At 46.4% G+C, this 12,569-nt stretch overlaps 1 protein-coding gene across 1 annotated transcript in view; it reads right to left on the bottom strand.

The window, feature by feature from the left end:
* Positions 1–12,211, bottom strand: part of LOC120516645 (synapse differentiation-inducing gene protein 1) — an 81,633-nt gene extending 69,422 nt beyond the window's left edge. Inside the window, exon 1 of the mRNA XM_039738460.1 lies at positions 11,436–12,211. The gene's annotated coding sequence lies outside the window, so the exon portion shown is untranslated. The remainder of the gene's footprint in view (positions 1–11,435) is intronic.
* Between the last annotated feature and the right edge of the window lie 358 nt (positions 12,212–12,569).

Below are 12,569 nucleotides of genomic sequence, written 5' to 3'. Positions count from 1 at the left end.
CGAGGCGGGAATAACAAACACCGAGGGGCTGCTGTGGCGGCGCTCAGCGCTAAATCGGCGAGGAGGAGGAGGAGGAGGAGGAACGAGCGGCGGCGGGGCGAGCGGAGGGGGAGGAAGAAGAGGAGGAGGGGGACCGGGTCTGACGATCAGACAAGAGGTAAACAATCAGTCAGTTATATAGCGCCTTTAACAATACATGGCACACGAGATTACCGTGCAGGCATCGTAATAAAATCATGGAACATTTTTAAACAGCACGAGGCAGCTGGCAAAAATGAGAAATGTGACGAAATATGAAAAGTATAAAGCGGAACAAAAGAAGGAGGCACAGCAGAGAGGAGCAGCAAGTGTCAGGTATGAAGGGTTAGGGTTAGAGTTAGTGCCAGGTAAGAAAAAGGCGAACACCTCCGATTAACGGCATCGTCTGACACCCGGTGTGGACATCGCGGGTCCGAAGCTGCACTTCATAAAGTCGCGTCAAAAACACGCCGTCCACCAGGAAAGGAACAAAACTGTGTGATGACCCTTTGGTGGTGAATACGGTGTTAGGCAGCTATCCGCCTATTATATAGTGCCTTCCCTATCTATCTATCTATCTATCTATCTATCTATCTATCTATCTATCTATCTATCTATCTATCTATTTATCTATCTATCGATTATATAGTGCCTTTCACATCTATCTATCTATCTATCTATCTATCTATCTATCTATCTATCAATTATATAGTGCCTTCCCTATCTATCTATCTATCTATCTATCTATCTATCTATCTATCTATCTATCTATCTATCTATCTATCTATCTATTATATAGTGCCTTCCCTATCTATCTATCTATCTATCTATCTATCTATCTATCTATCTATCTATCTATCTATTATATAGTGCCTTTCACATCTATCTATCTATCTATCTATCTATCTATCTATCTATCTATCTATCTATCTATCTATCTATCTATCTATCATATAGTGCCTTTCCTATCCATTATATAGTGCCTTTTGTAATTCTGTTCATCTGGTTGCCAGCAGTGTGGCCCCCTATCGGTCGGAGTGTACAAGACAAACTCCATGTTTCAGGTTTCTCTGCCCTCCCGTGCCGTGGTGCCCCGATGAATGACTTTGCTATATCCGGTGTGCTAAAAGTATAGAAGGTTGGAAGCAGTTCTAAGGTTACTGGACTGTAAAGATCCCTGAGATGTTGTTTATTATTAACCCCCTTAGCATTAAGTTTACCCCCTGGACAAATGAGCCCAAAAACTTTGCCCGAATCTCATTTAATCTCCTAAGGGATCAGAGTGCAGAAATCAAAGAGTTACGACATATCATTAAGGGTGTTGTTCTCTGCTAAAAGGCGCTATACATAATTGAATTTAGTAAGAAAGAAAAATATATAAATATTGAAATGTGCTCATAAATACACAAAGATCTGTTTTGTATCCACGCCCTCCGTGTGACATTTTGTGACCATCACCAGCACACAGCCCGATGTCACACTTGGGATATTTATTAGAAGTCTGTCACTTTGCACATTTTTCTTATTATATTCTTTTACTGCTTCTGCATGAGATGGTAGAATTTTAAGTACCAGATCTGCACCATCGACATGCCCCTTGTGTTATTGTGAGTTACTCCAGTGCCAGGCTTAGTGACTTCCACATTTTCCCCTGACATAAACTTCGGCAGCTGCTGCATTGTGAACAGTGCTTAGGGGGCTAACGTCTTTCTTGCCCTTTCTTTTGATTGAAGCCCTTTATCCATTTTGCCATGTACCAACTGTACTAACAGCACCAACTGTACTTGCTCACTCTGCAGCTTCACACAACTGAAGTCACCAGCCATGTCATGGCGGTCCGGTTGTCTGGTGCCGTAAGCATCACTTTCACTATGCGTGTCAACGTCTGACGGCCAACTCTCATCGTCATCGCTGCCCCTCGAGTCAGCTGATGGTTCAGTTGCAGTTCGTTCTAAAGATGCCTTCACAGTTTTATGTTTGTACATGATGGTGTTTTGGTTGATGGCTCCACCCACTTTATGAATATTGATGAGTTGCTACAGAGTGACAGAGCACGTGATTTTTGCAGTATGACTCTATTTTATTCACAAGATGGCAGCAGAATTCAGTCCTGAGCTTTATTCAGGCTCAACACAGTACAGCTCATCAGTGCAGGTTACGAAGTACTCGGGGTTAACCATATTTACAGAGAATTCCAAGCCTAAGACAGTCTTGGGGTTAAAATCAAGGAGGTTAAAAGGTGCTATATAAAAATTACCGGTGTCACTGACTCCTGGTGTGACCGTAAATGAATTTGTTAATGTGCCAGGGTTCAAACGGTAGAAATAGGTAAAGAGTTTCAGCATATTATTAGGGATGCTGCTCTCTGCTGAAAGGCGCTATATACAATTAAAGACAAGTGGCCAGTCGTAAACATGACTTAATTTAACATCTGGAGGTCCCCAGTTCACTTGGTGTCATCCTGAATGATCCACTTAGGCAGCAGTTGCTAACAATATGGAGATAAGGAAACAATTGAGATTTGCAAATCCCCTTTGATTAAAATGTCAGCAAATTAAACAGACGTAAAATGCAACAAGCTGCTCCCCAAACCTCAATGGACGTCGTGGGCATTAATAATGCAAACCACTGAACGCATTTAATTTCGTTGTCTTGCAAGCAGCAGCCCACCAGACCAAGCCGCTCATCAACTGAATGCCAGACTCTGTTTTTACACATGTGAGCCCCCCACAACACAGCCATAATTCAGATACTGACGGTGACTGGCAGAGATGTGGTGTCAGACACAGTGGGCATTGCCCATCCGCTTGGCTTTTAGTGGCACACAATGCCTGGCAGGAGCTTTGATTCAACAGGGAGGCGGAAAGGCGGCTGTGACCACCAAAGCGAATGGCTGAACTGCGGCTCTGCTGACACTCGGGTCAACTCTGCACTTCATCTGATAATAAAGGTCACCTCTGCAGAGACCCCTTCAGATGAAAAGGCGCCCACAGGGACTTTCATATTAGACTTGGGACTATGAACTGAACCTGTCTGGGTGCGCTGGACACTGAATCTGAAATTGGTGGGACCCTCAGTCTGATCATCCGAGCTTTCACCTTCCATCAGAACTTGCTGCGTTCATCTCTGGGGCGCTAAAAGCTGACAAGCTGCTCTGCTCTCCAATGTCTGTGGATCCAAAAGTTCACAAACGTTCTTTTGACTTGGATGGCCCTCTCCATCGGGCCTTGGAGCGGGATGCCCAGAACTTGCTCTACGACCTTTTCTTCAAGTCAGTGACGGCCCAGTCTGAGAAGAGTGAGAAGCGGCCATTACCTCAGCACCTACACTCTCGTGACAGAAAGAGTAACGCTCTCATTATGAAGTTACAGAGGACAAGGCAAAGAGCCAAACAGTGAGCTGAGGAAGGAGACATCTCACCTCACCACGGAGAACACCAAAGAGGGCACTCCAATGCAAGGAGAGCCCACCAGCTGAATCCACCGCAGGGTGGCTTGGGGTGATGAATCCCACCTCTTTTTAGATCACGGGGACGGCCGGATGAGTGTTTCCCAGGATGCACCGTGGGAAGAAGGCAAGCTGATGGAGGCAGTAGGATGCTCTGGGTAATGTCCTGCTGGGCAGACTCGGGTCTGGGCATTCGTGTGAGTGCTACTTGAATACGTATCCCCTACCTAAAGATTGTTGTAGACCCCATAAACCCCTTCATGGCAGCAGTATTCCCTGATGGCAGTGGTCCCTTTCTGCAGGATAATGTGCCCTGCCACACTGCCAGTATTGTTTAGGAGGGGCTTGAGGAACATGACAAAGAGCTGATTACAGATATATATATATATATGGTATGGATATAGTGATGGGTGGCCAGGGCCATTACCTGGCCAGGACGCCAGCTGGGTGGAATGACCGAGGAAGAGAGCACGATTGGGGCATTATCTTTCCCGGGACGCTAGAAGGCAGCCCCCAGCTGGCATCCCAGCCAGGTAATGACCCTGGCCATCTGTCACAATATATTTGTATGTATGTGTAGACAATTGGTAAAAACAACAAGGAATACAGCTAGTTGTACCTCAGATCTTGAAAGTCACCTCAGATGAAGGTGTCAGCCTAACAAGAAGTAATATACACACTGAACACGTAATATGATGGAAGGGAAGGGTGGGCTGGCATCCAAGTGGGAATGGATGATTAGGTACCTGGCAGGGAGGCATTCCTAATGGACGGAGAATGTTGGTGGGTGGGTGTCCTGACCAGGATGGTTGGTGTTCTCTTTCCTGATTGGGACGACATAATGGAAGGACAGAGGGACACCGCCTTACTGGGCCACTTGCTCCTCCATACACCAGGTGGCAGCATCTCTCTGTTGAGACGGCTATGTCCAAACCTACAAGCCAACCTGGGAGTTGTAGTCCTAATGGTTAGCCCTGCTGGAATCCTTGGGTACCACCAGGGGGAGCTGCCAGAGGAGGACTTCTGCTGTTGAAAGGAGGTTCCACCAGACCTGGCAGTGCTTCCTGTGTACAATGTGGGTGCACCAGGAAAACGTCTGGGTCTGGAATGAAAGAAGCCACTCGGCTCCACCCTGGTGGGTTGGAATCAGGAGAGGACAAGGACAATAATTGCCTGAGGAGGACTGGAGGAGGAAAAGGGAAAGAAGATTATGGAGGAGGTGGAGAAGCCTGTGTGAAGGTAGGTATGTGGCTTTGAACCCGGGACAGGTGTGGCGTGTAGTTGTGTGGGGTTTTTGGGCAGGGGTGTCCCAACCTTTAGCAATTATTAAGCCCCCCGATAAAGCAGATGGTAAAGTGTGTTTGTATGTTGGGGTGCGTTTATGTATGGTAGACAAGTGGGTGGTCCCCCTTGAAGTTTTTGTGGGGTCAACAAGCATTGACAGAAAGCTGAAATGGAATTAATGAGGGATGGGCTTGTGAACATTGGGGTCTAGGAGCCTAAATATATGGAACAGGTGAGGCGGAGGGCTTCTCAGTGCACTTCTGAGATCAGGGGCTCTAGAAGACCCCCTAATGACGCCACTGGTTTTGGGTTTGAAATGCCAGCCAATGGCCACAATACATATAAATATATATACTGTACATATAGTACAGTGTTTGAATATATGTTTTTACAGTATATACTGTATCTGTGTGTGTACGATATGTTTCATATATATATATATATATATTCTATGTCTCATATATATAGTATAAGTGGAGCTTTCAAGTGACATGATGAGTGTAATATGGAGAATGAATCACCTTTCAGTAGTAAACAGATTGTATATGCAGGAAAGTAAAAAGAGACAATTAATTAACTGCTGTAAGGATCGTCTGCCTTTAATGAGCAAAAAGGAAAAGGCTAACCAGTTACAGGGGTGTTATGTCACACATGTCACAGTGGTCACCCCAATGTCTTATTGCACCAGAGTCCCAATGTTAGACCAGCTCTGTCCCCTTGTCCCTGAGTCCCCTGTGTCCCTTTTTCTCCTTGTGCTCTTCCACAGGCAACTGGTGACATGACATCAACCCATCATGAGTAGACATGCTTGTTAGCAGACTGGCACCCCATAAAGTGTGGATTCCTGCCTTGTGCGAGATGCTGCTGGGAGAGGCTTCTGGGCCTTAAACTGGAATGAGTGGATGAAGAAGTAAGAAAATCACATTAAAAGTTCTGAGAGTTTGTCTCCTCAGAGGTGAAGGAGATGCTGAGGGTGTTCGTGTTGAGGCGCTCAGATTAACGATGGGGGCTCGCGTTTAATTATCAAATGTGGAGGAGAGTCAGAGGCCACTGAGATGGGGGGGGGGAGCATGTTACATTTCGGTCACTGAAGGTCGGCCCCTCCTCGCCCTGCCTGGCCCTTATGTTGAGCTGCCACTGCCTGCTGGATGGACTCATCTGGACATCTCGCTCCACAGCCTTTATTAATCACCCGATTTGTTTCAGTTACACTGGACACGACCCCACATTGACACAAAGTAAGACATTATGGGATGTAGCCGCACGTTCTGACATGGCTGATTTTTTTTTTTTTTTGTCTTGTGCCGATGCTAGTTGCCCTTTAAAGTTGCCGACCATGTGGTGTCTGAACAGCCCAGTCGGTCCTTCTGTGAGTCGTGGCGGTGAGCCGGGGGCTGTCCGAGCAGCAGTGGGCACAAGGCAGGAGACGGTCCTGGACGGACTCCATCCAAATAAGACTCAGGGGGCACACTTAAAGCACACACACACACAGGGACCAGTTTAGAGCCACCAGTTAACATTACTCTTCAAGTGTCGGGCATTAAAAAGAGGAAACCCCGCAAAAAACATTTGGGGAAAAAATGTGAGAAACTCGACACAACATGTTTAGGAGTGGGATGAGAATCCAGAGTGCAGCCTCTGAAACTAACGAGATGTGACCAAACAAAGATGGGCATCACACGTTCAAAGGGGGAAAACGACTGAAGGTCATTTCAGCGCTTAAAGGGAAAGAAGTTTAAGGGCACAACGTTTGGACTCGATGGCCTTCATCAGGTGCCGACATTCCTCCATACATTCCTACACTGAAAAAACGTAACGTTCATGTTGTTCATTCAATGTAAATTTTCTCTTTCCAGCAACTTAAGATTAGTCATTTAGTGTTGTAGCTTGAAATATTTGGTTTCAGATCTCAATCAAAGTAAAAATAATTGTTTGTACCAAAGTAAGTTATGGTGGATTGAATAAACGTCAAAATCCTCTTTCAGTTAACCTGATATGTTAGGCGGTTCGTGTGCTGTGTCCCAGGGGCCCTGTGTATTTTCTTTCTGTCGAACTTTCCAGCGTGCTGGCCTTCCAACTGCCAATAAAGAAGAAGACTTTCCCGAGTGGAGTGGACGTGGCTGTCCAGCTCTGGTCATTCTCAGCAGCAGACTTTTATAACGGAGGATTTCTGGTAAGTAACTCTGTTTCTCAACTGTTCATAAGAACTCCTAATAAAACAAACTTTCAAGAAAGCTGTAGAGACATTTAATAATTTTTTGTCCTATATTTAAGATTTACACTGCACAATGCTTGTGTCTTTGCATTCGATTTGTAAGTAAATGTAAAAAGTACAGCATTGGAGTGTGTTATGTTTATAAAATTTCTAATAGCATAACAACAGGTTCCGACCAATAAACCATTTTAAATTGTAACGACTTAAAAAATAGATGTACTTCAGTATAAAACAAATGAATTACACCCAATCACTCGAAATGATTTGCCTCAACTTAAAAATTGTGGGTTCAATAAGAGAAAAAGAATTTTATTGGTTCACATTGAAAATATTAAGTGTGAATCATTACCTTCGTTATTTTAAGTTGAATGGAGGTTAAACGTTTTCAGTGTACGTAGAAGAAAGAAATCACCAGGGTGTCCCAACTGGCTCTGCCTTTGGACTGCTTACGCCGATCCACAAGCCCCGTGGTGTCCACCGAGCCCAGAGCGCCTGCACGGTGACGTCTTGTTCTGAAGTCCCCCCTGTCGCCGTCCATGTGTGACGCGGCCACTCGTGAGGACTTTAAAGGCGATCGGTGCACCTGCGTCCCCGGTGGCCACTTCAGCGACACTCCAATGGCAAAGAAGTGCAAACGCAAACGTTATTAATGAACGAGGGCACCGCAGTGTTTGGCGAGACAAAACACCGCAACGACTTCGGGCTTTGAATAAAAGAACCGACATGTTGTTCCCGGACCAACAGAAATCCATCGACATCACAGTCAGCAAAGAGAAACGTGGAAAGGGACGGACACGTAAACGGAGAGCTTTATATGGCGCAGGAGAAGAACTTGCTGACCTTCAGAAAAGGAAAGGACTGCGTACTCGTATATAAGACAAAGCACGTTAGTGCAAAGAATTAGAAGAAAATTCAACAGAATATCGAGGAGCGACTTGCAAGATGAACTTTAGAAAATCGGTTAACATCTAAGACCTGCAGGTTAAAACTGATTAAAAAAAAACAGCGTGAGGGCAAAATGTGAAAATGGGGGATAAAACTGAATAGTCCAGGGAGTGATGATGTCAGCCATGCAGCGCTGAAGCTGCTGCTGCTGTTGTTGTTGTGTCCCGAGTCAGGATCTGCAAACGACCTCCGTTCACGTGCCACTCATTAAAACTGCCACTCGCTTCCCTGTCATTGTCACTGCACTGTGCTCTTCAGCCGCAAGTTGAACAATTTCTACAGGAGAGCTCGGTACGGAGGGGAACAGCTCGGCATGATCGTTACCGCCAGCTCATCCGCCCATAAAGCCCGCACAGCTATAGTCCCGTCATTTTCTAACCCGCTTAATTTAGTTTGCTGACGTGGTAAGGGGGTCTTGCTGGAGCCCATCGTAGCTAACATAGGGGGCAAGTCAGGAACAGCCCCTGGACTTGGCGCTAGTTGGTATTAGTTAATTAATTGGTAAACAGGCCTCTATACGTCACGGGCCCAAATGGCAGCTCCGCCCAGTCAGTAACCTGTAATGAAAGGCAAGCCGGTGACCCATTCGTGCGTGCGCGTCACCGTCCCGTGAAAACATAACGGTGCTGGCGAATGGCGTGATCGAGGCCGGTTAGCTCTCTTGGGCGATCTCAACACACAAGAACTGAAATATCAGCCAACTTTCAACTTCATTCTTGAAAAATTCTCACTAAACATCGCAGAAAAAGTGGCCCCTTTATTTAATTGCATTAAATGTTTATCCGGGCTCCCCTCGGTCCTGCCTTGTTCTTCATGGGATCAAGCAGACGCGATGATGGATGAATTCACGGATGGCTTAAGGAAGTGGCTGAGCGGATCGATGGTTCTCGTCCGTATCCATAGCAGAAACAAAATGTGCCAAGTGTTTAAAATGCCAATTCAGATTAAATCCACCCATCCGTCTTTCAAAACGCGCAGGGCGGCTGGAGCCCAACCCTGCAACAATCGGGCGCAAGGCAAGAACAACACCTGGACGGGCCCAACCCCACCACAGCTCATATGAGATTACTTTTAATTGGAAAAAGATGTTTTTATAGAAATAATCGAAAAACGTTTGGCACAGGCGACCATTACAAAGTGAATTGACTGGCACTGAAAGGTACTATAGGAGATAGTGAAAGGCACTATATAATAGATAGATAGATAGATGTGAAAGGCGCTATATAATAGATAGATAGATAGATAGATAGATGTTAAAGGCGCTATATAATAGATAGATAGATAGTGAAAGGCACTATATAATAAATAGATAGATAGATGTGAAAGGCGCTATATAATAGATAGATAGATAGATAGTGAAAGGCATTATATAATAGATAGATAGATGTAAAAGGCACTATGTAATAAATAGATAGATAGATAGATAGATAGATAGATAGACTTTATAGCCGACCTTTTATAAAAAGCACCTCATCGACTTTTCCAGTAAAAGTGCCAACATGGTTCCGCTGAGCGATGCCATGCGTTAGTGTTACTATCCATGTGAAGGGTCCAAACAGAACCTTTTATTTATCTGAGTATCTGAGGTCCCATAAAACACCCTGAGTCTGATTGTTTGTTCGCGATGTCCCAGTGGCTTCTTGATGTTTCCAGGACTCCTGCTGTATTCAGTGACAGGCTGAGTTCAGGTACCATTTCCGATTTTGTTTTCGTAGCCATATCAGGAACCTTTGAAAAGTCCAAAAGAGCAAATTCGAATGTAAAGAAGCCTCGCTAGAGCAGCGGAGCCACACGAGCAGGTGAAGTGTCCGCATATTTAAATGTCGTCTCCCAGTCCTTGTCACTGCCTCCACCACTCTTCAGCACTGGACTGGCATCGTGCAGGTGACGAGCGGTACCCGCAGTTTCCTCCGGACGTGGCACTTTAGCTGACTTTTGGGCTCAAGAAAACTGCACGTGGACGGATGAGATTAAAGTTACGCTTTTAATGCGGTGTGAGGTCATTTCAAATTTAAACTATTTTACTGTCATTAACTTATAAAGGGGCTGGCCTGTTTCTCCGCCACGACTTTCACATTTCTTGTCGTGTTTTTGCAGAAGGTGAAGTGAGCTGCTCAGGGTCACACAGTGTCAGTAATGGGATTTGAATCCGTAAGTCCAAACCCTTAACCAGAGTGCCGCACTGCTTAATTTTTGTATCCACCAACATTTTAATTGTATTGACACAGTAAAAATATCTAAATACAAAGTGTAAGTAAACGTCTGTTTGGACACACCAACATTTTGAATGCATTGACGCACTTATTTCCATTTACATATCGGTGGTGTCTAACATTTCAGATATTTCGTATATTTTTAGATTTAGTTTTAGATAGCCAACCCCGGATAAATGCAGGGGAGGGTTGGCATCAGAAAGGGCACCTGGTCATGAAACCTATGATCGGTACACTTGATAAGTCTACTGAAATTAGTGACCGCAAATAAAAATGGGAATAGGAAGAAGGAGATGAAGAAGAATCCGAATCAGAGCACAGGTAGGTGAAGTGACTTTCTCAGGGTCACACAGTATTGAGAGTGGGATCTGAACCAGTGGCTTTGGGGTGGGCGGCCTTTCGTCCATTTTAACCTCCCCACCAATAAATGTAAATCAGCAAACTCGAAACCCCAGGGAGACAAACCCCGGGGAGCCCCCCAACCGGGGACCCCTGCAGCCCGCCCACCGCTCTTCATTTCTACCATTGCTCTCATAAACGCGACTAAAGACCCTGATTGAATGAAATCTTATAAACGCCCCTGATTTGAACCTACGGCTTCATTGTTTGACATCCAAAGCCTCGACCACTTCTCCCCCGTGCACCTCTACCAATCCAACCACGCATTTTTGATCGACTTCTCCCGTTGAGGGTCGCGGGGGTTTTTGGCCGGTGCGGAACCTTCGTTCCCAAACACTGCCATTATTTTAGTAAAGCGAAACCAAAAGCCTTTCCTGAAAATGCCAATTCAGAAGAAGGGTAAGGAATTTGTTTTCCCAGCGCCCTTTGAAAATGCATCTCTGCTTGTTTTAAGGAATCTCAAGCGCAGGTTTGCATGGATGGCGTCCAGCAGGACACGTCCCGTTCTGCACTTTTGAAATGAACATTTAAAAAAGGGGTTTTAAAAGCCTGCAGTGTAATCTGTGGTAAGCCCCCGGAGACCACCTCGTGCAGCAATCTAATCTATCAAGTACTTCAAGCAGCACGACACACCGAGTCCACGCGTATCCATCTCAGATATTTGGAAGATAAGGCCACTGTGGAGTGGCGGACGGCTCCGGTGTCCACACCTGCCAGGGATGCACCGATGCGATTTAAGCGCGGCACACGCGGGCTTGCAAAACCGGACGCGGTGCGGCGGCGGCTCCTGTCTTCGAACACCGCGGTCTCGACGGTGGCTTCGGCATGCTGATGTCGTGCTGCTGCAAAGCCTCCGCCGCTGCTACTGCTGCTGGCCAAGTTCGTGATCAGACTACCAAAACGTGCGCTCCTACCTTCACTCCTCGCGCTCTCCTCGGGCGAACAGGGAGCAGATTTGTGGGCTGCCGTCCGCTGCTAGCTCGACTTCTCTGGCAGCCGCATCGCCCACACTCCGTTATTTGAGTTGTGCCATCCAAGTCCCTTCTGTCCGACAGAAATCCTCCAGTGCCCGAAGTGAAAATGACCGCGAGACGCAGCCGCGCCGATGAAAGTGTCAGGTAGATGATAATAAAGGAGAGACGGGATCCGAGTGAGAAAGTCCCAAAACACGACCAGTGGAAACAGAAGGAGAAGTGACTGCACACGGAGGAATCCGAACTGGGATAGAGGGGCTCTTCACACTCCGCTGCAAAGCGGCGGCTCTCCTCTCCTCGCCTCTCCTCCGGGTGTCTCCCCGGTCCTAAAGCCGCGCCCGCTGCAGCAAAACACCAGGCGCCCGCGGCGTCCTCAGACTGCCATCACGATAGCGAAAACATCCCACGTTGTTTTCTGTCTCTCTGAACGTTTTTGATCGAGATTGGCTCTGGGCACAACGCCACCGTGACTGGCAGCCGTGGCACAGAAACGGGAAGGACGCCGCTGCGTTCGAAGAAAACGATGTGCTGGCCAATCGGCGGATCAGCGTGCGCAGTCGGCAATACGCGAGCGGGAGGAGAAGAAGAAGAAGAAGAAGAAGAAGAAGAAGAGAGGCCAGTAAACCTGAAACGATGAGTGCGCTGAGACAGGGGTTCAAGTACAGACCGAGAGGGCCAGCATATGTGCCTTCACTCCCTGTCACTTTTGTCACATTTTGTTCTGCTGTATCTTTGTTCTGAACGCATTTGTATTCGTTTCAAGCAGAAATCAACACCTCACAATGTCAAAGCGAAAACAGAATATTACAGATCTTTACATGTTTATTAACAAAATGAAAACCTGAAATCGCACATTAACACAGGAATTTAGACCCTTTACTCAGTACTTCGTTCATTCCAGCCTGGGGGCTTTTTGGGTTTCACACAACAAGCTTCGCATACCTGAATTTGGGGATTTTCCGTCATTCTTCTGTGCACAGCCCCTCAGACTCTATCAGGTGGGATGGAGACCATCGGTGGACTGCAGCTGAGGTCCATCCAGAGATGTGGGTTCAAGTCTGGGCTCTGAGTGGG

This window comes from Polypterus senegalus, chromosome 16 (genome assembly GCF_016835505.1).
Source record: "Polypterus senegalus isolate Bchr_013 chromosome 16, ASM1683550v1, whole genome shotgun sequence".
NCBI lineage: Eukaryota > Metazoa > Chordata > Cladistia > Polypteriformes > Polypteridae > Polypterus > Polypterus senegalus.
Note: the sequence above shows the minus strand (reverse complement) of the source record. Positions and strands in the feature narration are given on the sequence as shown.